Genomic DNA, 7,290 nt, shown 5'->3' with positions numbered 1-7,290 from the left:
ATTTATGGAATTTCTTTAGGGGTTAATATTATAAAGAAAAAATTAAATAATTAAAACATAAAGGGCATAAACCAAAATGTACTTCAAAAATGTTAATATAGATTTATTTGGTCTCGTAAATGTATTATTATAGGTAGGGATGTCAAACGGGCATGCCCGCGACCGCACGGACCGACCGCGACAGTCTTGCTTTTCTTCTGATCTGCTGCGGACAGGTTCGCCACGGGCGGCGGGCAACATATCACAGCCCATGCCCGCTTGGCTAAGCCTTGCGGACTAATGGGCATGCCTGCGGGCGTTGAGAATCATACTAACGAGCTTTACTTTCTTTTTGTTCTGCTTTGTTGACAGGTTCCGAGTTTGGTTCAAATCTTGTAATGGATTTGATTTATTTCTTCATGATTTCTTGTTATGTTCATAAGGTGGAAGTGGAAATGAAGATGAAAGTGATATTGAAGAAGTTAGGTTCAGAACAAACGGACAAGAACTTGATTCTTCTGCAATCTTTATCATTGCTATCTTGAAATTTTTTTGACGAACAAAGAAGTGAGCAAAGAACAACTATAGCAGCTGAAACAGAAGAGTAAAGATGTTGAAAACTGAATGCGCACAACAACAGAAACACATATATAACAACATACCAAATCAGTGATCAGCTTCAGCCCCTTCTGCTCCCACGGTCGATTAATCCTTGGAGCCCTATTTCCACAGTATAAATCCTCGTTAATAACAAGTTTACAAACATTATATATATTTAATTAATGGGAAAAATATAAGTATAGTGGGAACTTCAACAGTGTGCCTTCGTGGCTATGAAGTGGACATTGATTTTCTCCTTTGTTTCTCAAATGGAATAACCAACAAAAAAAAAAAAAAACAGATGTGAGATAGCAAAAATCACACAGAGTTGGAGACCTTTGCTGCACTCATTCTTTATAAGGTGTGTAAGATAGCAAAACTCACCCAAAGTTGCAGACCTTTCCTGCACTCATTCTTTATAAAGTGTGTAAGTTCCTCTTGTTCATATTACAAAATAATACTAATCAGTCCTCTCATTTCCAGAATATGATCAAGCAAAAGCAACCATTGTTGTTTACAAGAGAGTAAGCATAGAACTTACGTGAGAGTCGTTTCACTGCAACCATTGTCCCATCCCCAAGCTTTCCTCGGTAGACATTACCAAAACCACCAGCACCAATAATTAATGCTCTTAGAACTAAAACCATTCGTAGGTACATGGAGTTCTCTGAATTTGAAGCTTATTATATTTTCCAATCCTAGTAACCCTTCCTCTTGCTTGTCTGCATAAAGAACCAAAAACACAAATTTCACTTTAGACAACAAGCAAAATCTTCTTGAAATCAATTTACATAAAACTACAAGCTAGCTCTTGTTGACAAATGACTTATGCAAAGCATCGTGGAGCTCCTCTGCAATTAAGAGAAACAGAGAGAGAGACAAAGACAAAAAAAAATTATCTCACATACATGTCGGCATTTCTTCAGCTTGCGCCGGTGATTGGTCTTCATTTCCAGTAGCAATTTGCGTCATTCTTTAATCCTTTGACAAATTCACAAAATTCACACAGGCCTTCACTAACATAACTTCAGATTCATCACAAACAGACCAGATTTATTGAGAAATCGAGTAGAATTGAAACTTAGTGGAAGGAGACGGAAAAAATTTCGGACTGACCGCATCCCCGCGGTCGAAATCGTACAATCTCCGTTTGACCCGCAAACTAAACCGGTCGAGTCCGCGTGACCCGCCATTTTTCGGGCATAAAATTACAAGCCCATGCCCGATCCGCTAAGCTACATAACGGGCATGGGCTTGTCCTTTCAAGGCTCGCCTTATAATGAATCCTCTACCGGTTTTACATATACATCAGATAACGGTTTTTTCCAAAGCGGGAAAATTGGTAGAATCGGCAAGGAACTCGAGTCATTATACAATAAACCGGAGTGGACGCTCAGATACTTTCCTGACATCAAGGTCAACTCTACCACCTTTAATTAAAGGTCAAGGTCAAGGTCAAGGTGGTATAGTTGACCTTGACGCCAAAATCGCTCGTGGTCACGTAAGTTACCCATGATAGTCCTCTATATAAAACAGAGAATTATGTTTGATCTTTGTGTCTATCATAACACAGACACTTAAGTGGGACTAATCTTAGTGGCTTAGTTCCTCAAAAGCTTCTTGAGAAGAAATTGTTGAAATTGAAGTAAGAATTTGTGTATTGTATTTGTTTGATCTTAAAATATTTTCTATGATAAACTAATTTTCTTGAACAACACTTGCAATCTAAAGCATTGGAGGCAATCCAAAACTTCATTGCACATTGGAGTCCTGTGTAAACAAAAATGGAGAGGGTGGACGACAGAAAAAGAGCATCACAATCCCAATTGTAGCATCAATTGCTTCTGTGGTAGCCCTCATTCTTGCATTAATCATATTGTTTATTACTCAAAAGAAAAACCCATCAAACGATGAAGGTAGGCACAATATGTTCACCTATCAATATATTACTAATTATATTATGAATACACATAAAACTTACATAGTTTCTTTTGAATATTTTCCTCGCATAATTAGCTCCAACATCATGTATGCTACCCTCGGACGTTAGATCATCTGAACCGACAATAATGATAACGTATACAAAATTTACGTATTCTGAGGTCATAACCATGACATACCATTTCCAAAAAATTCTTGGCAAAAGAGGATTTGGAATTGTATATTATGGTTCAGTAAACGGTACAGAGCAGGTTGCTGTTAAAATGCTTTCCCATTCATCAGCTCAAGGATATAAACAATTCAAAGCTGAGGTATATACCAACACCCATAGTAAAACTGTATATGAAACATTCAAGACTCATTTTAAAGCTAATTTCATGTATCAAATAGTACATTAGGAGGAACTTCTTCTTAGAGTACATCACAAGAATTTGGTAGGCCTCGTCGGGTATTGTGAAGGAGATAAATTTGCTCTCATCTACGAATACATGGCCAATGGAGACTTAGATGAGCATATGTCAGGTAAATATAATATTTTCCCACTACAAAGACAACATATTTTGTTTTCAATAACAATACATGTTAGTGAAATTATATCAAACCAAAGTGTTGAACACTTCAAAATCTCAATATATATATATTGTCCTCTACAACACACTATAGGTTTTGAATCTTGGTTATGGCACAACAACGTAAATCACTAGGCATAAAATTATTCAAAATAATTTATACAAGCCAATTAATGATGTTCTTCATTTTTCTTATTATTGCTCTGATAATAAATAAAAAAGTGGAAAACTAATGATAAACACAAAAATTTTTGACATCATTATAATCTAAAGAAAATATATTTCAAAAAAACTATTACTAGATTAAAATAGTCATGTTTGAATCCTTTCCGAGTAAGAGGAAAACGAATGATTGAGATTCAAACATGTTTGTAGATTGACCAATTTTGTTATTTTTTTTATTTGTCCATCCATAGTACCTAGAGTTGTTCAATCAGTATTTCTGTCAATATTTTGGATACTTTTTTTTAATAAAAAGTAAAAAATAATAATATCAATGAATATTTTGGGGTTTTTGGGTATTTTTTTTTTTTTGGGTATTGATTGGTAAGTTATATGTCTATTGTTTGGTTAAGTCACACAATAAATATATTTTCGAAATACGTTAGTTTTCCATTGAACCAACCACAATAAGAATATTTTGACGATTGTCTACTATTATATGTGAGAATCTAGTACTCATTAATTATATATCTAAAATACATAGGAAAATGCGGTGGCTATATACTGAATTGGGGAACTAGACTAAAGATAGTTGTCGAGTCTGCACAAGGTTTGTCTTGAGTTCTCAAATACTCATCATATTATTTCTTTGTTTATTTCATCTAACTGATTTAAACTTTGTGAGAACGATATAATTTCATAAGTTTAGAGCACTTGCACAATGGATGCAAACCACTAATGGTTCATAGAGATGTCAAAACCACAAATATATTGTTGAATGAACATTTCCATACCAAACTTGCTGATTTTGGGCTTTCGAGATCATTTCCGTCCGAAGGGGAAAGTACTCATGTATCAACAGTTGTTGCTGGAACTATTGGATACCTCGATCCTGAGTAAGTATTACCTTAAGTATGAAAATATATTTTTTAGATTTTGTTTTATTTTAACAAGGATTAAGTAAATAGTCTTCCACCTTGAACTATGTTACAGATATTACCGAACAAATTGGCTGACGGAAAAAAGTGATGTGTATAGTTTTGGAATTGTACTATTGGTGATTATTACAAACCAGCCTGTGATAGACCAAAACCGCGAAAAGAGACATATCTCAGAGTGGGTGGGGAATAATGCTTGCGAGAGGAGACATCAAAAGTATTATAGATCCAAATCTTTATGGAGACTATGATTCTGGTTCTGTTTGGAAAGTTGTTGAACTAGCAATGTCATGTCTGAAATCCATCTTCAGTGACAAGACCAACCATGTCTCAAGTTGTTTTTGAGGCCTTTGAAAGCCAAGATATGCATTCAATGAGTTCCAGGGAAGTGTGCATGATCTTTGGAACTGAAGTGAACCCTATTGCTCGGTAGAGGTCGATGATGATGAATTCCCCACAGTAGTGTTTTATTATTATTGATTTATCGGTATGGAATTCACCACCTGCTGTGTTCGTATTTGTTTTTGTCACCAAAGAATCCAACGCTTGATCACATAAGCACACACGATCTTTCTTTCAATCTCTTGAAATCTTTTAACTCCTCTAGGTTTCCAATGTAACAACTTGATTTCCTAATCACTTGGAGAAAAGGTTTCAAATTCCATAAGAAAAAAATGTTTTTTTCTTTTAGTTATTTTTCTTATCAACTTGATTTCCTAATCACTTGGAACCCTACATCTCGCTGGAGGTTAACTCCGATATCCACTATAACTTGGCTCAAACCAGAGCTTCGACCGTTACAATCTCTCACCGGATTACACTTGGAACCACTCTCAAGCTTTCCCACTCACCAACCCAATCAAGCTCTCTCTCTCTCTAACTCTCTATAGTCACTTCTCTCGCGTCGTCACTTTGACGCTTCGCTCTTCTGTTACAACAAACTCGAGACTCTCGTAACCAAAAGATAAGAGGAGGAAGAAGATACATGGCTTAAAAACCCAAAAGAGAAAATCGCAGGCGCGTGGATCTCACTCGCGGCGATTTTCTCTCCCAAAGTTTTTCTTCTTCTGATCACAAACTCTTGCACCGTCGGTGGGGGTTCTCCGTCGATTCCGGCGCGGAAGAGAGCCCCAAGGCTCATGGTGCTTCATCTGTAAACTGTTGCATCAACAAAGTGAAGCTTTCTTATCAAAATCAAGGGAGCAGTGGAAGGGAGAAGTTTCCTCGACACACCAACGGTAAAAGCTCTATCGGCGGTGATGCGACGTGGAGTAGAAGAGGGGGTTTCACTGTAACGCCCGCAAGCCAATTTCTAGAATTTTGGTTAGGGTGTCGATCGACACCACTTGTGGTGTCGGTCGACACCGTTTACAGACGGTTCGATCGGTTTGATTTTAATTGTCCGGTTTGCGTGGTTGGTTTAGGGGAAGCCCTAAACTCGAGTTTAAAAGGGGAACTCGACTTATTTTGTCCTTGGAGCCATTTTTGACAGAGAAGCAGAGAGAAGAAGGAGAAAACGTTTTTGAGAGAGATTTGTGAGATACTTGGCTGCTCTGGAGAGATTTGTTGCTGTGGAGTGAAGATCTTGTGCTAGGAACGAAGGAGAAGGCTTCTAAGTGTGGGATTCGTCGTTGTTGAGTGAGAATCTTCCTGCAAAAGAGGTGAGTGCTTGACCATGGCTGATCTAAGCCTCAGAACTCTGTTGTTTTAGCTGTTTCTTTGTGTTTGTGGTGTTTTTCTTGTGTGGGTTGGTTGTTTTCATGTTCCCATAGGCTCCTGAGAAGTTTGGAAGAGTTTGGGACGGTTTGGAAGCGGTTTGGAAAGGAGGTTCGTCATTCGGCTTCGTGGAGATCGTGTCTGCGAAAGTGGTGTCGATCGACACCAGTTAGTGTCGGTCGACACCATGTTGGTTAAGTGTCGGTCGACACCGACTTAGTGTCGGTCGACACCAGCGACGCGTTAGCGTCGGTCGACACCGGCCTAGTGTCGATCGACACCAGACTTAACCGAGTCTTGTTTTCCTGGTTTGTTGTGTTGTTTGTGTTTTGGTTGTTGGCTTTAATAATAGAATCTCAGTTGCTTGTGTGTATAGCCCAGTAGATGGGAGGATGGCCTAATTGAGTGTTTATTAAATACTCATGCATCTCAATTTGTGTTTGCGGTGCAGGTAAAGGTAAAGTGTGAACGTGGAATCAAGGCGGTGTGGAGGAGGATGATCTAGGGTCTCATTTGTGTGTTGTTGGTTATTTATGGTTATGTGTTAGAACCTTGGTTAGAGTTATGTTAGGTTGCTGGGTAGAATGGTTAGGAATGTTATTGTATTAATGATATGTTGGTTTGGTATTATTTTTATTTTTCTGCCGTGTAAGATGGTTATTGCTGGTTTAAATGATGTTTTTGTGGTTTGGGTTGGTTTAATTAAGTAGTATGGGATGCTTAATTATATATTGTATTTAAAAAAAAATGGTCGGGTCGTTTCATTCACGGCAAGGATCGAGAGAGGAAGGTGGTTAGATCTGAAGACTGGAGATTCTAGAGGCTTTTCAGGGCTGTTGTTCGATGGGGGAGGTCGTCTATGGCTAGGAAGAGCTATGCCACCATCGAAGGTTTTCAGATCTACTCCCTACTGCCTTTTCTCTCTCACATATGAGCCTGAATCTCTTCAACAATCGAAGCTCGGATCTCCTCTTCCTCCTCAAAGCTGCTCTACGGTGGCGGGATGACAACGGGTTTTGGATCACCATCTCCGTTTGACTCATGTCGTCCAGGCTTAGCGGAGGTCCTGTTCCGATGAGCATCCGCAATATTATAGACGGCAGCTTCAACTGAGTTCTTCAGTTGGGGGATTAGGGTTACAGAGCGACCGGTTTGATTGCGGTTCGTTAATAAATAAACCCGGGTCAATTTTGATTTACGGTTTTGTTTGGTTTGATGTGTATGGTTTAGGTTCTAAGAAGATTGTAATGGGCCTAAATCCAAAAATAACCCATTAGACATTTATTTATAATATTGAATACCTTTAACAAAAATAAAAAGAAAATACATGACTCAGGATAAAAGACCTTTCTATCCCTTAAGTTGGTGACTTATTCCTAACACCC

The 7,290-nt window shown here is 38.2% G+C and overlaps 1 pseudogene; it reads left to right on the top strand.

Moving 5' to 3' along the window:
• Window positions 1-1,827: 1,827 nt before the first annotated feature.
• Window positions 1,828-4,622, top strand: LOC147947805 (putative LRR receptor-like serine/threonine-protein kinase At1g51810; annotated as a pseudogene).
• The last annotated feature ends 2,668 nt before the right edge of the window (window positions 4,623-7,290 follow it).

This window comes from Camelina sativa, chromosome 3, assembly GCF_030686135.1.
Source record: "Camelina sativa cultivar CO46 ecotype springtype chromosome 3, ASM3068613v1".
Lineage (NCBI taxonomy): Eukaryota > Viridiplantae > Streptophyta > Magnoliopsida > Brassicales > Brassicaceae > Camelina > Camelina sativa.
Note: the sequence above shows the minus strand (reverse complement) of the source record. Positions and strands in the feature narration are given on the sequence as shown.